The sequence below is a fragment of the Vulpes lagopus genome, chromosome 2 (assembly GCF_018345385.1).
Source record: "Vulpes lagopus strain Blue_001 chromosome 2, ASM1834538v1, whole genome shotgun sequence".
Classification (NCBI taxonomy): Eukaryota; Metazoa; Chordata; class Mammalia; order Carnivora; family Canidae; genus Vulpes; species Vulpes lagopus.
Genome location: NC_054825.1, coordinates 37,510,292 through 37,531,592, shown reverse-complemented (window position 1 = coordinate 37,531,592; position 21,301 = coordinate 37,510,292). Strand labels below are relative to the sequence as shown.

General features: G+C 50.5%; 1 protein-coding gene across 2 annotated transcripts in view; it reads left to right on the top strand.

Moving 5' to 3' along the window:
• The window catches only part of RASGEF1A (RasGEF domain family member 1A), a 155,109-nt gene that overhangs the window by 69,875 nt on the left and 63,933 nt on the right, over positions 1-21,301 (top strand). The gene's annotated exons all lie outside the window — the stretch shown is intronic.

Here is a 21,301-nt window from a genome sequence, read left to right as displayed (position 1 = left end):
GGCCCTTGCCCCCTGCATCCCTAGCGGCTTCTGAGCACTGGAGCTGGGGGATGTTTATGGGAGGCTGCCTGCCTCTTGGGAGCCACCTGGGGGCTAAGATGTGGTGGTGGCCAGCCTCCTTCATTGGCTGCTTGGAGCTGTGAGCCCCATCTGGTTCACCCTCCCCACTACTGTCATTCTTTTCCCACCCTCTGGAGCAAAGGCAAGGCCCAGGTGGCCACCTGCCCTTGGAGTCCAGGACATATAGAGTCAGGTTGGCGTTCAGGGGAACCTCAAAGAAGCAGTGGTCTGCTCTGACCCTCTGGGGTCTTCCGCCTCCTTCTGGACACAGTCTTGCCCAGTTCAGCCTAGCTTCTCTCCCTGTAGGAGGCCTAGGGTGCAGAGCAGCAGCTCCCGTTATGAGCAGGGAACTAAGGAGTTGGGAGGCCACAGGTCTTGACTTCTGAACTGCAGCCAGGTTGCAGGCCTCCCAGGGACTCAGCTTCCCCATCTCTAAATGGTTTCAGTGACTTTTAGGGGTATTTCCCCCAACATCCAGGGACACTTTGCATTGGAACCTCAGGACCCCAGCCCAGAATAGGAGGAGGGAATCTAGAGTGGAAGGAAGTAGAAGACGTTGGCTCTGGACATGTGGATGAGTTCTGTGCCCTGCTAGCTTTTATTTGTTGTTAGAGACATGGGTCATAGTGACCAGCAGCACTCGGGGTGGTCATGGCTAGGTAGGGGGTGGCAGTAGAACCTGTAGGCCCTGCCCCTGAGAAGGGAATGAGTACTGGTAGAGACTTCCCAGAGGAGGTCTGTGTACTCTTGCATATGGCTGTGTACTCCCAGGGCAGGTGTGTACTCTTGCATATGGCTCCTGGGTTTAAGAGCACAAGTAGCTGTCCCCAGGTATGCCATGGGGGCCTGAAAGCCAGCCAGCAAGTTTGTTTTTCTCTGGGAGGCATCCTTGAACTGCCAGCCTGATGGCTCTCTTCCACCTGGCAAATTGTGGAAATGGAACAGTTCACACAGAGCAGAGGGTTTTTTTGGTGTAACTTAGCAACTGAAGGCAGAGGAAGAGGATGGGGGAGAAATGCCAGCGCCACTGGCATTGGTGCTGGGCTGTCTTGAGTGAGGCCAGTGGCTGGTGGGCCTGGCTGAATGGGGAGGGCATCCCAATGCAAGTGGCCCCCTTAGGCTGACCAGCTGAGGAACAGACCCACTGGTCCATCCCCTGGGTCCTTCAAAGGAGAGTAACTGGGGGCGGAGATGCTCAGGTATGGCCTGAGAAATCCCTGAGTACACCTGCCTCCCTGGCTGCAAAATGATGGGCTGAATGGGCAGTATTGGAATAGATTTGGTTGATTTTTAGATTTTAACCACAAAACCCTCAAGCCACATGTTTCACAGAAGCCAAATTTGTCAAATAGGCCAAGTAAAGGTACAGGACTTGGGGCATCCAGCCAGAGTCCTCACAAGTGGTGGTGCTGGCATAGACTAGTGTGGGGTGCATACCTCTGCATCACCCTACCCTAGAATAGGGGCTCTGGGCCTCCCCAACAGGGCCTGCTGGGGGCAGGTCCCAGGGCCCTGGTGGCAGAGAGGGCTGGTGATGCAGATGGGGCCCTGTCCAGGTGGTCCTAGCACTGTTGCTGCCCCCTGCTGGGGCTCCTCCTCCCTCCCTCTTTTCCTCCTGAGGCCATCTGCTTCAGCCCTGGTCTGCTCTGGCTGTTTTTCTCTGAGAGCTTCCAAACGTTGAGCAGAAATCTTCCTCCTGTAACTCCCACCCACTCCAGGCTGCCTCTCAGTTCCTTTGCCCTTGCTTGCCCACCTCCCTCCTGTGGATGAGTGTTTACTTAGCAACTTGTCTTCCAGGCAGAATCTGAGGAGGGAGCAGAGTAGAAGGGAGGGGTGCCTGTCATCACGGGCTGCTGAAGTGGCATCAGGTAGGGAAGCTGCCAGGCCCACGGCCATGAGGGGAGGGCCTCTGACACCTACTGGTCACACGTCAGGGACCCCTGACCTGCAGGGGCCTGGGAGGATGCTCTGCTCTTTCTTCAGAGTATATGTTCTTCTCACCTCTTTCTGAGCACAGAGCCTGGGGCCGTGGGTGTGTGTGTTTATGTGTCAAAGAGTGAACACAAGGATGCCTGGCTGGCACAGAGTCGGCTCTGGGTCCGTTCAGAATGCCCCTGTACTGGGGTTGCCAGGCAGTCCCAAACTGACAACCCTAGAGCAGGGTTTGGGAAGGTCAGCAAATTGTCAGCCTGGCAGTGGTGTGGCAGGAACCATGGGAGGGAAAGCCTGAAAGCCCCATTGTGTCCTGGCCTGTTCAGAGTGTAGGAGGGACAGAGACCAGGGCTCATCCTGGGGAATGGGGGGCCTTGGGGATTCACCTCCTGGGACAGGCTTCAGAGAGGTTGTGAGAGGTGTCTGGCCAACAGTATGAGAGTGTTAGGATCCATACAGATGCCTGCCAGGAGGGTGGCGGTATGCCTCCAGTCTGCCGCTGACCCTGCCAGAGGGTGGGCCATAGGATGGCCTCAGGTGTCTGAATGCTCTGGTCTGCAGAAGCATTTCCTAAGAACCACATAGGTGCCTTTGAGTATGGTCCAGGGAAACCCCCAGTGATCCTCTGGGGAAGTTTCTACCCACCTCACTTATTTGCCAGGAAGCCCCTCAGGATCCATGCGGTGGTTCCGGGATGTGGACATAGCACAGGAGAAAAGAGCCTCTCACTCCACCTCCCCACCACGAGCACCTGTGCTGGGTCTGGGGGGACAGGCTGAGGGCCTGTGCTGCCCTGGGTGGTGGGTGGTGGTGGGAGCTCAGAACCTGCCATATCCCTTCTGAGTGGCTGTGGGGTTTTCTGCTGTGCAGGGTGAATTCAGGGAGCAGTGGGGAAGAAGCAGCTCAAGGAGAGGCTTGGCACTGGGCCTCACTGAGTCTCCCTGACTCTTTAGAGGAGAACATCCCATTTTGCCCATGGGTCATACACCCTGAGCCCTCTGAGAGAGGGAGCCAGCCCTGGGGGCAAGACATTAGGCACCCAGGGGGACTTCATTCCATTCGGCCAGCTCTTGTATCATTTCCTCACAGGTGAGGTGTTGCTGTCTTAAGTTGATAGGTGATATCATCAAAGGTGATATTATTTTCTTTAAAAACATTTTCTTTTAAAGATTATTGTTCGTGGGGGGGGGGGAGAGAGAGAGAGAGAGAGAGAATGCGAGTAGGGGGAGAGGCAGAGGGAGAAGGAGAGAGAATCTCCAGCAGACTCCATGCTGAGCTTGGAGCCCTACTCAGAGCTCCATCCCAGGACCCTGAGATCATGACCTGAGCCAAAATCAAGAGTCTGACACTCACCTGACTGAGCCACCAGGCACGCCAACTTTCATGAAGCTTCTTCCAGTTTAAATACAACAACAAACTGCTGCTCTCTGCTATCTCCCCCACCAGCTATTTTCCCCTTTCTCTCCTCCCCCCTGCAAGTAGGCTGCCTTTGAAGCTGTGTTCTCTGCTTACTCATTCCACATCCTCACTTCCCACTCCCTTCCAGCCCACTCCAATCTGGCACGCCCTCTTCACTCCTGGAAAATGCTCTTCAGGTGCCCGTGGACATCTACAGCCCTAGTGGTGTTCACTGCTCCTTCTCCCAGGCACTTGTCCCCTGGACTCTGCAGGCCCACTCCTGTGCCCCCATGTCCTCTGGCCACCCTGCAGACCTCTCTGCAGGCTCCCCCTCTTCTCCTGGGGCCACTCACTAGTCCTGTTCCTCAGAATGTGGACCTATACCATCTCCTCCCCAGCCATGGCCTCTGGTCCCTCCATGATGCTGATCCCATTCTAACCCATATCAGCCCAACCTGTTCTCTGGGCTCTATCAGCATTCCAGCCAGTGCCTGCTAGATGCCTCATGGATGACCATGGGCAGCCTGTCCATTGTCATTGTGCCCCTGAACCTCGCCTATTCCAGCCTTCCCGTCGGAGCAGTTGGGATGGCCAGGTCTACCCTCACATTGATTGAGTGGTCAGCCAGTCACCCCAGACCTCTCTCCCAAGCCCCTTTCCCCTGGCCACTGCTACCTCCACAGGTCGGGCTAAGCCCTTCAGCCCCGGACATCTGCAGCAGCGTCTTTCCCCTGCGATTCCTTCCCCACACCACAGCCAGGTGACCTTTTTAACCTTCTCTTTGTAAAATGAACCTTCTGTTCCCATGCAGGATGTCTTTTCCCCACCTCGTTGGCTCTCAGCCTTCCTTGAGGGTGCCCTCCTGCATGGGTGTGTGGTGCAGGGTGCTCTGGGCCCTCTGCAGCACGTTGCCCCCATGTAGTTGTCTGTCTGTGATCTCTTGCAGTCAAGTGCACACTTGGCCTGTTGGCTCCAGTTGCCCCCTCAGCTCCGAGATGGTGGCTGGGCTAGTGGATTCATTGAGCCTTCCTGGAATATGTGTGAAAGCGTGAGCTTGTGTGTGTGATGGGGCAGAGACATGCAGCTCTGTGTGGGAACATGGGCAGGGGGCACCTGGCCTGGACTATGTTGCTGTCCCCGCTCAGGGAGAGGAGAGGGGAGCAGACCCAAAGCTCTGGGACAGACAAGGGGCAGTCTCTGGGGAGCTGGACTTTCTCAGGAAGGAGTAGTGGGGGTAGGGCTAGGAGGCCAGGCCCCTGCTTGTTGTCACCACCACTTCCGTTTCTCCAAGTGTCACCCTCAGACTCTACCTTGAAGAGAGAGTTCTCCCTGGATCTGGTTGCCATGGCAACACTGTTAACAAAGAGTAGCTTTGGTGGAGGAGGCTGGCTCACCCAGAAGCTGAGGGGGCTGGGAGAGGGTGTGCCTGTTCTGATGGGTTTATTAGCTGAGCTGGTTTCCCACCCCCAGGGCTACCTGAACTGCATGGATCCCTCCCCGGATCCTTTCCATCTGTGGGGCTCTCTGAGCCTCTGATCTTCTGACCCTTGCCATGTGAATGTCATGAAGTCTCTAGATTCCACCTGGATCCCAGCCACAGCTAGGTCACCTGGGCAGACCCAGGGAGGCTTCTGACTTGGGATGTGGGAGGATGTGCCCAGTCCCAGCCCTGGCACTTCCTGGGGTGAGGAACCCTATTTTCTTGCTGTAGAAACCCAGGCTTGGAGGCCAGAACTTCTCCTACCTAGGATTTCCTGAAGACTGGGTTTGTGTTCCAGCCCCTTCCAGCTGTGAACTGTGAACATTTGGGTTCCCTTCCTCCTCTGAGGCTATGGTCTTGATTACACGCGGTAAGGGCGCACAGCGCTGGGTGAGAGCCTGGAGCTTTGTGGCCCTGGCTGTAGTGACTGGGGAGGGTTGGTCCCTCTTGCTGGGACCCAGGTCTCTGCCCTTAGAGCTGAGAGACAGGGATCCTCAGAGCTGAGGGACAGGGATGCAGGAGGGAGGCTGGCTGGTGAACCAGCTGGGAGCGGGGGCAGTGGTTAGTGTCCCATGGGGTTGGAAGCTCACATAGAAGAAGCTCATGGAGTTCCTAGGGGGAGCCTCCGCAGCTTTCATGAGTTAATCACTCAGGGCAGGCAAGAGGCTGTCAGTTATTCATTTTATTATTGTTGGTATTAGTAGTGGGTGGCCCCTGCTCGTGGATGAGGCCAGGAATACAACATCAGGCCTGCCCTTGGGAAAGCCCACCTCATTTCTACCCTGCCCATGGAAGGCCAGGGCCCTTCCTGCTGAGCTCCACCACATGAAGGGGCCTCCCCTATCCCGCACTACCTCCCCCCACTGGCGTGGGAGCCCAGATGACTACCTTCAAGGTGAGTGTGTCTGTGAGTGATCCTGTGAGGGATCGCTGGAGCGGGTGACCTGGGAACACTTGGTCCCTGGGCTCCCACTGCTGGGTCAGCAGATGGGGTTTCTCAAGGATTTAGAAGCGGGGACTGACAGTGAGCAGGGTTGGCCAGAGTCCAAGCTGTCACTCTGGGGAAGACCATGACGGCCAGATTACTTCCAAGAACAAGGGGGGAGGAGTGGAGGGAGCACGTATGGGGCGGGGCCTGGAGGGAGCCAACCACAACCCTAGCATCACCACCTGGACCATGCCCCCAGCGATGCAGTGGCTGAGGTGCTTAAGGGTACTTGCAGAAGAAGCAGGAGGTCAAGTATCTGCAAACTGGCCATAAAAACACCTCAAGAAATATCACAAAAACACTGTGATTCAGACCATGTTTTCTACCTACAATGCAGTAACGGCAGAAATTAATAACAAAACATAATTCTAAAAAGTCTAATATTTGGAAAATTAAAAAAAAATTTTTTTTTATTTATTTATGATAGTCACAGAGAGAGGGAGAGAGAGAGGCAGAGACATAGGCAGAGGGAGAAGCAGGCTCCATGCACCGGGAGCCCGACGTGGGATTTGATCCCGGGTCTCCAGGATCGTGCCCTGGGCCAAAGGCAGGCGCTAAACCACTGCGCCACCCAGGGATCCCTATTTGGAAAATTTTAAACACATGTATAAATATGCAGTGGGTCAAAGAAGAAATAATAATAGAAATTAGATTTCCCTGATGGCAAGTGATGCAGAGCATTTTCTCATGTGCTTGTTGGCCATGTCTATGTCTTCCTCTGTGAGATTTCTCTTCATGTCTTTTGCCCATTTCATGATTGGATTGTTTGTTTCTTTGGTGTTGAGTTTAATAAGTTCTTTATAGATTTTGGAAACTAGCCCTTTATCTGATAGGTCATTTGCAAATATCTTCTTCCATTCTGTAGATTGTCTTTTAGTTTTGTTGACTGTATCCTTTGCTGTGCAAAAGCTTCTTATCTTGAAGTCCCAATAGTTCATTTTTGCTTTTGTTTCTTTTGCCTTCGTGGATGTATCTTGCAAGAAGTTACTGTGGCTGAGTTAAAAAAAAAATCAAACCACAATGAGATACCACCTCACACCAGTAAGAATGGGGAAAATTAACAAGGCAGGAAACCACAAATGTTGGAGAGGATGTGGAGAAAAGGGAACCCTCTTACACTGTTGGTGGGAATGTGAACTGGTGCAGCCACTCTGGACAACTGTGTGGAGGGTCCTCAAAGAGTTAAAAATAGACCTGCCCTATGACCCAGCAATTGCACTGTTGGGGATTTACCCCAAAGATACAGATGCAATGAAACGCCGGGACACCTGCACCCCGATGTTTATAGCAGCAATGTCCACAGCACCCCAATGTTTATAGCAGCAATGTCCACAATAGCCACACTGTGGAAGGAGCCTCGGTGTCCATCGAAAGATGAATGGATAAAGAAGATGTGGTTTATGTATACAATGGAATATTACTCAGCCTTTAGAAATGACAAATACCCACCATTTGCTTCAACGTGGATGGAACTGGAGGGTATTATGCTGAGTGAAGTAAGTCAATCGGAGAAGGACAAACAGTGTATGTTCTCATTCATTTGGGGAATATAAATAATAGTGAAAGGGAATAGAAGGGAAGGGAGAAGAAATGTGTGGGAAATATCAGAAAGGGAGACAGAACATAAAGACTCCTAACTCTGGGAAACGAACTAGGGGTGGTGGAAGGGGAGGAGGGCGGGGGGTGGGGGTGAATGGGTGACGGGCACTGAGGGGGGCACTTGACGGGATGAGCACTGGGTGTTATTCTGTATGTTGGTAAATTGAACACCAATAAAAAATAAATTTATTATAAAAAAAGAAATTAGATGGTAATGGAATTAAGTGATAAAAATATGAAGAGGGAAACTTGTGGGACACAGCCGCCATCACCAGCTGACCCTGCCTGGAGAGCCCTCAGTCTTTGAGAAATCCATAAACAGGTGCCTCCTCCCTGGCCCCGGAGGTGGGAAAGAGGCTGGGAAGCTGTGGGGGGTTGGAGTCAGGGAGCTGGTGGCCAGGTCTCGCGTGGACTGCAAGGGTGCCTAAGGGAGGTGAAAAATCTCCCAGCGTCTCCTTGTGGTCAGGCCAGCCTGGGGGCCATGGGAGCTGTCCTGCCGGTGATCCTGTAGGGACTGGGGGTTTTAAAGCATGCTGTCTGGCCAAGGTGGCCTGTAGCTCACAGCCTGTCACGTGTACAGTTGGGCTGATTTTGAAGAGCTGTTATTTTGTGAGGTGAGTGGGGCACTATTAGGGGATGAAAAGGAAGTACTAGTGCCAGGAACAGCTCAAGGTTCCAAGTGGAGAGAGGAAAGAACAGCAGGCAGTGTGGGGGAGGCCAGAGTCCTTGGACCACCTGTCTGCTCAGACCTTGGTACGTGGGGCATGTGTGAGGGCTCTGTGTGTGTGCGTGCATGTGTGTGTACATGTGTATGTGTATATGTGTGTGTCTGTGTACATGCATTCACCTGCTAGCACCAGGAAGGGGTCCTTGGCCAGCTCTTAGTCCCAAGGGTTCTGCCGTGGGTTTTACTAATAAGTGATTTAATTTAATGTCATAATTTTTTTTAATGCTGGCATCCTTATACTAGTTTTGTTGATGAGCTTCCTCTCTGGAGACAAGGGCAGAAGCAGAATTTGAACCCAGGTCTTTCCTCTGTGCCAGGGAGCTCTTTGGAGAGTGGGTAATGTGCTTCTGTAGCGCCTCCTTTCACTTTCCTGTCCCCTTCCTGCTACCTCTCCTTGGGTCCAGGCCCTGAGCTGCCCCCTGTGACCACCTGCTGCCCTCATGCTTCTCTGACCTCACATGCCTCAGGTCTCAGCTTGGACAGGGCTCCCTGCACATGGCATTGTCACTTTCTGGGGCCATTAGGATGCTCTTCCTCTGGACTGTAGAGTGCCAGGGATCTCAAACAGCAGTGACTAGCTTCTGAGTGTGTCCTGTGTGCCAGGAACTCTTCTATGTGCTTTGCCTGCACTCATGTCATGCACACCTTTGAGAGACATGGCTTAGGTCAGCTTCCCCGGATATAGAACCTGAGATAGGGATTTGGATGCAAGGCATGTAGAGGATATGCTCTTGAGAGACACCTCTAAGGGGATGAATAAGGAGGGGTAGGAAAGGAGAGGAGGCCGGGCACAGGTGCCATTTCAGGCAGAGTCTCACTTCAGCCTAACTCTGGGGGGGAACTCCAGAGTGTAGACCGCATCGGATCCATCTCACTGTGAGGCAGGGAGACCCCCTGAACTGGTCGGCTGTTGGCTGTTGTCCCTTCCAGTCATCTGGAGAAGGTTGCAAATGTGAAGTGTGCAGCATGCCAGCACCTCTGGGGACAGATGCCCCAGGCTGAGAGGAGGGCCCAGTGGTCTGCGTGGGCCCCGCAGTACCACCCCAGGGGTGCAGGGCACTGTTACCACTCCTAGGAAAGAAGCTACCTGCTTTTCCCACAGTCCCCGCTAGTCCTTGGAGGGCTCAAGACGCAACCTTCGATCTGGCGTGCTGTGGCCTGGCTCACGGAGCACTGGCCACTTTGCCACGAAGGCTCATCTTCCTGGGGTATATGCTAATGTGTCCATGACTTCTGCTTTGTGCTGCTTACAGGTGGGCCCCAGGACTAAGTGCTGTGCTGGTGTGTGGAGGGACTCTGTCAGTTTGTTCAGGGAAGGGCTGACTGATGGGCATGGTTGTCAGCCCTGACCTGATGGTGGGAGGCTGGGCAGGCCAGGGTTGGAAGAACCTGAGAACGACGGCTGTCCAGTGCCCACCAGACTTGAGGGAGGGACATGGCCCTGGGCCAGTGAGGATAGTGTGGGGTAAGGACTCCTGGCCAGGGGCTGTGGTACCTGCATTCCAGCCCTAGACACTGGCTTACTGCCTGTTCTCCGCTGTCCTGCCTGGGGCTCGTGAGCTCCCTGGGGTCCCCGCTCAGGCACGTCCTGTAGCAGGACACTCATGAACACTTCCAGGCTTCTTGCAGCCTAATTCAGGGGTGGGGGCATGCAAGACTGACTGAAGAGGTGTGGAGAGGCTGAGCAAGTGGGCAGACAATGAGGGCCAGTGTGGGTGTGGTTGGCACAAGGATGGGCAGTGGGCCTGGCCCATGAGATGCCCAGTCCAACTGCCCTGCTAGCCCGGCAACCCACCCCATACTGGCCAGCGCCCTCTGTGGCTCCCTGCCATCTAAACCACTTGGTCTGCCCTAACCACACATGGCATCACACACAGTATAACAGGTGGCTTTGTGGGCAGCCCCATGAGGAGCGGAGGACAACAAGCCCCAAGCTGGCTGTGAGGATCAGGGCAGGGGCAGGGAGAACTCTGACTGAGCCCTGACTTCACCTCTCGGCTGCCCTCCCAGGAGGATGTCTTCACCCTGCCCCTCCTGACAGGGCAGGCTCATTTGGCAGTGCCAGCAGTGGGCGCCTCCACCCATGAATCTCCAACACCAGGGTTAGACACACTCATACCCACCTACTCAGGTGATGCTGAGTTGAATTAAACTGAATTGCATCTCAGTTAGCCTGTCTTTCAGTGATAGGTTGACTGGGGTAGGGTTCTTAGATCCCTGGGGCCCTGGGTAGCTCAGGGTCAGGTAGGCCTCTGTGAAAGTGCTTCCATGAATGTATGGCCACCTGTCCTCTGTGCAGCCCCAGCAGCTCTCAGCTTACCTGTCATGGGTGAAGCTCTTATCTAGGGTCGTAAATGGTCTCCTACAGGAAACCCCTGTGCCTCTACAGCTCTGATGTTGGAGGCCCTCGTGTCCTGGCCCTAGCCTGCCACGTTCACTGGGCTGTAGCCATGTGCCTTGGCCAGAAGTGCTGACTGCCCAGTTTGCCAGGCCCTGGATGGTGGGGGGAGGGCATGCTGTGTCCCCATGAGTCTGTCAGTCCTGAAGGGGCACACTGTTGTCCAGGCTTGCACGGATGGCCAGACCAAGGCTCCCGAGTTCCCCAGGGAAGCCAGTGAAGAGGAATCCTGGCTGCAAACAGGCATTTTATTGCAGGGATTAAAATGATAAACACAGCCCAATGTGACAGACACCAGGGCTGGTGTTGGAGAATGATAATGTGTGTGTCTCAGGCCTGCTCTGGGATGGGCAGGGTGCCCTGGCCTTGGGAACCTGTCATCGCCCAGGGCTCTGTGCTCTCAGAACCAGGGCGAGAGAGGTCGGAGGGGCCTTGGCAGCAGAACCTTGCTTCATAGGACACTGGTGCTGGAGGGTCTGCAGGCCAAATAGGATGGAGGTGGAGGCTGAGGCTTGGAGGAGTGGTGGGACCCAGGTGCCAGGAGGTGAGGTGGATGTGGAGGGGTGAGTAGACACAAGTGGGCCCAAGGAGAGTGTGGAAATTATCTTCTGTGTAGCAGCAATGCTCCAAGGGGCTGAGAACCCTTCTCCATTTGGGAGAGCTCAGGCCTGCCCCTCCTTGCCATCTCACTGTGACCTCTGGGGCCATATGAAACTCACTCTGTGAAGTGCTGTCTGCCCTTCAGCTCTCACCTGAGAGGGACCTGGGGAGAGCCAATGAAAAACCAAAAGAATGTGGGGGAGATTTCTTTCTTTCTTTCTTTTGCAGTTCCCTGTTTTATTTTATTTTATTAAAAAATTTTTTTATTGGAGTTCAATTTGCCAACCTATAGCATAACACCCAGTGCTCATCCCACCAAGTGCCCCCCTCACTGCCCATCACTCAGTCACCCCAACCCCCCGCCCACCTCCCCTTCCATTACCCCTTGTTCATTTCCCAGAGTTAGGAGTCTCTCATGTTTTATCACTCTCACTGATATTTCCATTTTCTCTCCTTTCCCTTTATTCTCTTTCACTAATTTTTATATTCCCCAATGAATGAGACAGTATCATGTTTGTCTTTTCCGATTGACTTATTTCACTTAGCATAATACCCTCCAGGTCCATCCACGTCGAAGCAAATGGTATTTGTCGTTTCTAATGGCTGAGGAATATTCCATTGTATACATAAACCACATCTTCTTTATTGATTCATCTTTCAATGGACATCGAGGCTCCTTCCACAGTTTGGCTATTGCGGACATTGCTGCTAGAAACATCGGGGTGCAGGTGTTCCAGAGTTTCACTGCATCTATATCTTTGGGGTAAATCCCCAGCAGTGCAATTGCTGGCTTGTAGGGCAGGTCTATTTTTAACTCTTTGAGGACCCTCCACACAGTTGTCCAGAGTGGCTGCACCAGTTCACATTCCCACCAGCAGTGCAAGAGGGTTCCCTTTTCTCCGCATCCTCTCCAACATTTGTTGTTTCGTGTCTTGTTAATTTTCCCCATTCTCACTGGTGTGAGGTGGCATCTCATTGTGGTTTTGATTTGTATTTCCCTGATGGCAAGTGATGCGGAGCATTTTCTCATGTGCTTGTTGGCCATGTCTATGTCTTCCTCTGTGAGATTTCTGTTCATGTCTTTTGCCCATTTCATGATTGGATTGTTTGTTTCTTTGCTGTTGAGTTTAATAAGTTCTTTATAGATCTTGGAAACTAGCCCTTTATCTGATACATCATTTGCAGATATCTTCTCCCATTCTGTAGGTTGTCTTTTTGTTTTGTTGACTGTTTCTTTTGTTGTGCAGAAGCTTCTTATCTTGATGAAGTCCCAATCGTTCATTTTTGCTTTCGTTTCTCTTGCCTTCATGGATGTATTTTGCAAGAAGTTGCTGTGGCCAAGTTCAAAAAGGGTGTTGCCTGTGTTCTCCTCTAGGATTTTGATGGAATCTTGTCTCACATTTAAATCTTTCATCCATTTTGAGTTTATCTTTGTGTATGGTGTAAGAGAGTGGTCTAGTTTCATTCTTCTGCATGTAGCTGTCCAATTTTCCCAGCACCATTTATTGAAGAGGCTGTCTTTTTTCCAGTGGATAGTCTTTCCTCTTTTATTGAATATTAGTTGACCATAAAGTTGAGGGTCCACTTCTGGATTCTCTATTCTGTTCCATTGATCTATGTGTCTGTTTTTGTGCCAGTACCACACTGTCTTGATGACCACAGCTTTGTAGTACAACCTGAAATCTGGCATTGTGATGCCCCCACCTATGGTTTTCTTTTTTAAAATTCCCCTGCTATTCGGGGTCTTTTCTGATTCCACACAAATCTTAAGATGATTTGTTCCAACTCTCTGAAGCAAGTCCATGGTATTTTGATAGGGATTGCATTAAACGTGTAAATTGCCCTGGGTAACATTGACATTTTCACAATATTTATTGTTCCAATCCATGAGCATGGAATATTTTTTCATCTCTTTGTGTCTCCCTCAAATTCTTTCAGAAATATTCTGTAGTTTTTCGGGTATAGATCCTTTACGTCTTTAGTTAGGTTTATTCCTAGGTATCTTATGCTTTTGGGTGCAATTATAAATGGGATTGACTCCTTAATTTCTCTTTCTTCAATCTCATTGTTAGTGTATAGAAATGCCACTGATTTCTGGGCATTGATTTTGTATCCTGCCACGCTGCCAAATTGCTGTATGAGTTCTAGCAATCTTGGGGTGGAGGCTTTTGGGTTTTCTATGTAGAGTATCATGTCATCGGCGAAGAGGGAGAGTTTGACTTCTTTGCCAATTTGAATGCCTTTAATGTCTTTTTGTGGTCTGATTGCTGAGGCTAGGACTTCTAGTACTATGTTGAATAGCAGTGGTGAGAGTGGACATCCCTGTCTTGTTCCTGATCTTAGGGGAAAGGCTCCCAGTGCTTCCCCTTTGAGAATGATATTTGCTGTGGGCTTTTCGTAGATGGCTTTTAAGATGTTGAGGAATGTTCCCTCTATCCTTACGCTCTGAAGTGTTTTGATCAGGAATCGATGCTGTGTTTTATCAAATGCTTTCTCTGCATCTATTGAGAGGATCATATGGTTCTTGGTTTTTCTCTTGTTGATATGATCAATCACATCGATTGCTTTACGAGTGTTGAACCAGCCTTGCATCTCGGGGATAAATCCCACTTGGTCATGGTGAATAATCTTCTTAATGTATTGTTGGATCCTGTTGGCTAGTATCTTGTTGAAAATTTTTGCATCCATGTTCATCACGGATATTGGTCTACATTTCTCCTTTTTGGTGGGGTCTTTGTCTGGTTTTGGAATTAAGGTGATAGAAGGAGTTTGAAGTACTCCATCTCTTTCTATCTTTCCAAACAGCTTTAGTAGGATAGGTATGGTTTCTTCTTTAAACGTTTGATAGAATTCGCCTGGGAAGCCATCTGGCCCTGGACTTTTGTGTCTTGGGAGGTTTTGGATGACTGCTTCAATTTCCTCCCTGGTTGTCGGCCTGTTCAGGTTTTCTATTTCTTCCTGTTCCAGTTTTGGTAGTTTGTGGTTTTCAAGAAATGCGTCCATTTCTTCTAGAGTGCCTAATTTATTGGCGTATAGCTGCTCATAATAAGTTTTTAAAATCGTTTGTATTTCCTTGGTATTGGTGGTGATCTCTCCTTTCTCATTCAGGATTTTATTAATTTGAGTCTTTTCTCTCTTTTTTAAAATAAGGCTGGCTAACGGTTTATCTATCTTATTAATTCTTTCAAAGAACCAACTCCTGGTTTTGTTGATCTGTTCCACAGTTCTTCTGGTCTCTATTTCATTGAGTTCTGCTCGAATCTTTATTAATTCTCTTCTTCTGCTGGGTGTAGGATCTATTTGCTGTTCTCCAGCTCCTTTAGGTGCAAGGTTAGCTTTTGTATTTGAGTTCTTTCCAGTTTTTGGATGGATGCTTGTATTGTGATGTATTTCTGGGGGGGGAGATTTCTAATCATCATCCCAACCGCTGAGTATGTGTGGAGGACCAGCATGTCCAGGGTGAAGTAGAACAAAAAAAATCCAGAAATAGTTAGGAAATGGACAGAACAGGTAATTGGAAGGTGCTTGGGGGAAGTGGGAGGGAGTGTGGGGGGCTTTTGTTTAGAATAGAGTAATTAGGGCAGCCTCACTGGAAGGTAGAGCTTCAGCCCCTTGGACATCTGGGGGCAGGGGCCTCTTTGCAGAGGGAACAGCTGGTCCCAGGCCTCGAGATGGACGTTTGTCACCATGTCCAGGAAGCCAAGAAAGCCAGGGGACACATAGTCCATGGCCGGCGGTAACTGTAGGCCATTGATGACATGTCACTCTGGGGTGAGCTATGGACTTATGGCTTTACTGGGACCTCGTGCCTCCTCTGCAGCTTAGCCATGTGCTTGTGTGGATGGCCCCAACAGACGGGCCACTGACCTGCCACATCAGCTGTGTCCTTAGCCCTGTGCTTTCCCCAGGAGAGAGCTTAGTGGAGGAGCCTGCTTGGGAATGTAGCTACATTGAATTTGAGGTGCCCTGGGAAGCTAATAGAGACATGACCTGTGTGTGGCTACGTGGGTAGGGACTCTGGAAAAGTCACTCTGGGTTCCTGACCCAAGGTACCTCACCTTCTTTCTCACCACTCTCCCTAATCACCCCCCCTTCCTTCCCTAGGATTCCTGCCCAGCCTCCTCTTAGGACTGCCCTTCCTTCTCCGCAGTTTGTAAAGTTTGGTGTATTGTATTTATGTCATTAGGCATCCAACAAGTAAAATGGGTCTATGTGGAGCATGTCTCCTCCCATCCCTGCCAGCTCCTAAAGGCAGAGACCGAATTATTATCTGTTTCAGGTTTCCTCCTGACATTTCTGGTCCATATCCATGAACAACACGTTATTATTTGTTACGCACAGGGCAGTGACATATTTTGCTTCTCTTGCTTCATGGAGCATCTTGGGGCCCCATTTCAGTGTGCATGGAGTGGAGCTGCTATTTTTATTTATTTATTTTTAAATATGAGAGAGAAAGTGCCTGTGTGACTGGGGCAAGGGGCAGAAGGAGAGGGAGGGAGAATCTCAAGCAGATTCCATGCTGAACACAGAGCCTGATGTGAGGCCCCATCTCAGTGATCATGACCTGAGGTAAAATCATGAGTCAGACACTCAACCATCTGAGCCATCCAGGTGCCCTGCCTTGGCGTTTTTAACATCAGTATGATCTTCCACCAGTGGTTGCATGGTTATTCATTCATCCAGGCCCTGAAAAGTAGTCATTTAGATGGTGTCCACTCTCCTTTTATAAGCAGTACTGTGGCAAGCGTCCTTGCCTGGATATCATTTTGCTCCAAGTATAAGCATATTTGTAGGATAAATCCCTCAATATAGAACATCAGGGTGAAATGGAGGTGCATTTGTAATTTTGATAGATTTTGCTAAGTTGTCCTCCTCATCCATAGTAATTCATATTTGTTGGTGATATATATAAACACCTGTTCTCCACTCCCTTATTTTTGCCAATTTGATAGGTGAAAAATGGAATTTGTCACAATGTTAGTTAGCATTTCTCTTACTATGAGTGAGATTTTAACATACTTTTGTATATATAAGATTCATCTGTATTCTCTTTGGTGCACTGGTATCTGAATTATTAACACAGTATTTCTGTTGGGCTGATGGTATTTTTCTTTTTTCTTTTTTTTAAAGATTTTTTTTATTCATGAGAGACACAAAGAGAGAGGCAGAGACATAGGCAGAGGGAGAAGCAGGTTCATTGCGGGGAGCATGATGTGGGACTCCATCCCAGGACCCTGAGATCACAACCTGAGCCAAAGGCAGACGCTCAACCACTGAGCCACCCAGGTGTCCCTGATGGTATTTTTCTTATTTATTCATAGAAGCTTTCTATATATTAGGAAACTGACAGTTGGAGCATGAGTTGCAAATCTTTTCCTCAATTTATTTTATTTTAATTTTGTTTGTTATAATTTTTGCCATGCAGAATCTAAAAAATTTATGTAGGCAGTATCGTACATATTATGTTTGAACCTTGTGAAATTACTGTTTCTACAGGTCAAAAATGGTTGCCAATCAGTAATTTCACAAAGTTCAAACTATCAGAAAAACTTCTGTACCCTGAAACTATAAATAAATACTCTCATGTGTTCCCCTCATAGGCTTATGGTTTTGTTTTTCAAATGTATTTGGTTTATCTGGTAGGACTCCAACTTTATTTTTTTTCAGATGGCCATCCATTTGACCAACACCACTTATTAAACAATTACCATTTCTTTACTGATTTGAAATATCACCTTTATTCATACTAAGCTGCCATATGTGTTTGGGGTTATTTCAAGACTTTCTTGTTTGCTTCACTGCTCTGACTGTAAATTCCTGTGCTGATACCATGTTTCAAGTTTAACTGTTATCATGAAATTTTCAAACAAAAAATGTAAAGAGGATAGAATCATGAACTTCCATATTCACTCATATTTTTATCTTCCTTCCTTCCTTCCTTCCTTCCTTCCTTCCTTCCTCTCCTCCCTCCCTCCATTCCCTTCCCTTCCCTTCCCTTCCCTTCCCTTCCCTTCCCTTCCCTTCCCTTCCCTTCCCTTCCCTTCCTCCCTCTCTCTCTCCTTCCTTCTTTTTTTCTTTCCTTTTTCTTTTATTTTTCCTTTGGCTGAAGTATTTAAATAAAATCCTTGACCTCTGTAATTTGCCCCTATATACTCTGGCAGTGAATTTCTCAAACAAACAAGGCCATCTCCAAACAGAGTCACGTGGTCATTATCACACTTAACAGGATTATTAGCAGTTCCTTGCTGTCATCTAGCACCCAGCACATATTCTGTTTTCCTTAGTTGTCTTAAAAATGCTCTTCTGTAGTTGACTTGTAAAGTTAATAACCATGTTGAATCCATGTGTGGCATGTGGCTTTTATTTGACACAGTCTGTGTAGTTTGAAGTAGCCCTTGCTTCCCTGGTCACCTCTCTTGAAGCCATTGGCTTGTGTCAGAACCGTGGTGAGTCTGTGTCTCTAGAATGTCCTATTTTTGAGATATGTCTGTTTGCTTCCTCACAGTGTCATTTCACCAGTTCCCCGACTCCTTAGTATTTTCTCCAGACCGAGTTGAGCTCAGACAACTTCATTTTACGGGGCTCCACATTATTTGGCAAGAATGCTTTGTGTTGCTGGCCTGTACTCTGCCCGAGTCTGTCACAGTGGGACTGGAGGCAGTGGGCGTGGATGTGGGGGCCATGAATGTGGGGGCCATGGGCCCTCACCCGCTGCGTCGGTTCCATCCTTCTGGCAGTTTCAGCCCTTGACAACCACTGTCTGAGTCAAGTATCCCATCAAGGACTGCAACACGGCACCTTCCTAACTTCCCAGTGCACATGCAGGATTCTTCTATAAAGAACGTTCTCTCATCAACTGGGCTATTTGGTTCCCCAAAAGGATCTCAGTCAAAAAGGCAAGGGAAATGCTAAATTCTTTCTTTGCCAACACATGGCTGATTTTGCAATCTGTGCTTATCTCCATAACTCAGCAGCCTCAGCCCACCACACCCTTTCTCATCCAGTTGCTTTTGCCATTTTGTTCAGACATCACTCTTTCTTTACCCTAGTGTTGTTCTATCTGCTGGGAGCTTGCCTTGTAGACTGTGCTGGTATTTCCCATGGCTGGCACTGCAGCTGGCCGGTCCCTGTTTGTGACGTCCCAACCCATGGGAGTGGTCGGCCCAACCTGGGTTTCTCATCAGTCCTGATATGTTGAGGGGCGACCTTACAGCAGGTGAGGTTCTTCCCCCAGATTGCTAGATCTTTAGTGTCGCAGAGATGCCTGCACGTTTGGGAGGCTGCTGAAGGGGATGTGTGGATAAGCCTCCCTGGATCTGGGGAAGAAGTGCATCCCAACTGTCTTGTTCTCTCTCTGTCCACTGGTGTGAGCCTCACATTCTGCATTAGGAATGTGAGGAGGGTGAGAGGGGAAGCTGAAGGCCACGACAGGCTCAGATCTATTGAAACCGAAGAGGTGCTTTTGCATGGTGGAGAACATCAGGTGAAGTCAGACCCATGGCACCCATGGCAGAGTTCCCAGCTGGGAGAGATGCTGTCCCCAGAGCACTGGAGAGGCAGGGCATCCTGGGGTACAGAGAGAGCTGAGTGATGAAGAAAGGCCTTAGGAGCTGGTCCATAACAGCCTCTCAAGGCAGAGATTGAGGTCCCAGAGAGGGCAGGGCCAATGGGAAGTGTCAGCCCTGTGAGTCCCTGGGCTCCCAAACTCAGTGCCCTGAGGCATCTATGCTGACTTTGAGGGGTCTGAGCTCTGCCCCTGAGCTGCTGTGCCTGCCTTTGGGGTCTGATGAGGGCCCCTGCAGGTGGGTGGATACCAGGAGGGTCAGGGGCAGTGGGCAGAGTGTCCCTGACTTCACTGGCCAGAAGCACCCACTAGGAGCAGATTCCGTTCCTAAAGCCCTCTTTGCCCTCTCTTGCCAAAGGCCCCTCACAGCCTGGCATTGCTGCCTGGCAGCACCAGGCTTAGAACAGGGCTCCAGCAGCAGGGGTTTCCTTGTGCGTGTATTAAGGGTTCAGTGTCTAGGTAGCCTCCCCTCCATTCCCCTCCCTGTGGAGCTGATGCTCCCAGGTGGTGCTCCTTGCCCCCAGGCCTTCAGGTGGTCTGTCAAATGAATGAACCCACAGAAGCTGCCTTCCCAATGATGCAGTGCTGGGGCTACAGTGGTGGCCATACTGGGAGCTGTCTGGCCTGCTGAATCTACACTGGTAGACACTATGGGAGGTATGCCACCTGTAGCAGGGGCTTGGCTGAGTGCGGGACTGGAGAGTCTTCCCCCACAGAAGCATTGAGGAATTCTGCAGGCAGTGAACAGGAGCCCAGAGGCAGGGGCAAAAACACTGTGAGAAAGCAGGTTGCTGGAAGCTCCTAGGACCCCCCGCCCCGGTGTGTGGGGCAGTGCTGGGCAAGGGAACAGCAAGCCTAGGGTGGCCTTCCTCTTGAGCCATCTGCTTCCTAGCCCTGCCTCACCTGGTCTGGGCTCCAGGTGACCCCAAGGCCGCCTCTGGTTGGGCCTGGTGGGGCACTGGGCTCAGAGTTCAGCGCCTTCTTGCTTCTGCTTCCCAGGCCCTCCCTCTCCCATCTAAGATTTTAGATCATTGGTTCTCAAAGTGGGATACTGGGGCCAGCAGCATCAATATCCCTTTGGATCTTAAAAAAAAAAAAAAAGAAATACAGATTCTCAGGCCCTGAATCAGACCTCCTGAATCAGATACTCTAGGGGAGGAGGCTGCAGTGTGTGTTTTAATAAGCCCTCCAGGGGATTTCAATGCCCATGAAAGCCTGAAAATCATTTCTTAAGAGTGAACAGCTCAGCCCAGGGTTCAGGCATGGATGAGAATAAGACCCTCACTCTTGGTTCTGAAAAATTCCCAGGCCTCAGCCTGTGGTTCTGAGCCCAATGAACCCTACTGAGTGCCACTAGGGTCAGCCCAGAATGTTTTGTCCATTTGGGTCCCAGATGTTCACTGTGTTGAGGCCTGGGTATGTATATGACCACCAAAGGCACACAGTGCAGGGACCTTTGAGTTCAACACAAAACAGGAGCCTTGCTGTTCATCATATTTGCTTTGGTCTCTAGAGAGCTGCCTGTGGCATTCAGCTGATTCAGCCTTGGTCACAGCAGAAACCTTCCCCGGCCCAGGCTGACTCCACTTTTGGGATGGTCCTCAGGGGCTTTGGTCCATGTCTTTATCTAAAACCCTGTAGGGGAGGTTAGTGACTGGCCCAGGGCCAGGATGTGGGGGGGCTCACTTCTCGGGGCAGCCCTGCCTGTCACCCCCATACACATTCAGCTCAGACAGTCACTTGGGAGTCACTGGACCCAGTTACTCAGAGCACAGATGAATCAGACTTCCCGTAATTGGCATTCAGGAACTTGGGAGCTTGGAAGGGTTTCCAGGACACCGGGTGGCGGGAGGGTTTGCTGACATCTCTTGTTGGCATCTCTCTCCTGGCCCGGGGGAACAACATTCAGATCAAAGAGCCACTTCTTGCCTGGTTAAATCCTCTTTAAATGGATCATTTGACAAAGGATACCTGACTTTGGGTAAGGGAGGGGGTGGGACAGGAGGGAAGGGCATCATACTTTGCGGGCCCTTTATGTGAGATCTTTCCACTCTCACAGAGCCTTAAGATAGCGGTTCTCCAGTTCTACAGAAGCACAGAATAGTCTCAGAGAGGCTGAGAAACCCAACAAAAGGTACGCAGCAGGAAGGCTCAGAACTGGGACTCAGACCTGGTCTGGCTGTCCCCACAGTCCCAGGCCCTCTCATCCCGCAAACCCAAGGTACGAGGTCCAGGAGCAAGTGTGTGGTCTGGGACTCTCCTCTCCCTCCTCCCTCTAGTAGAAATACAGGGAAAAATGTTTAGTCATGAAATAAGTCAACTTGATGTCCTTACCTTTGGATTTGATGGAACTGTAATGTGTTTGTCTGGTTTCTGAAGCTTCTGGAGGGGACACAGTGGGCAGAATCTGTACAGCCCCTTGGGGCGGGGTAGGGGGAAAGACAGGTGCTCCTGGGTGGGCGTGGGGGCCCCCTGGGTGGGGCAGCCAAGGAAGCAGCTGTGGGCTGAGGCTCCTGGGGTGGTGTTGGCGAGGCCGCGACCTCGCACGCAGCATG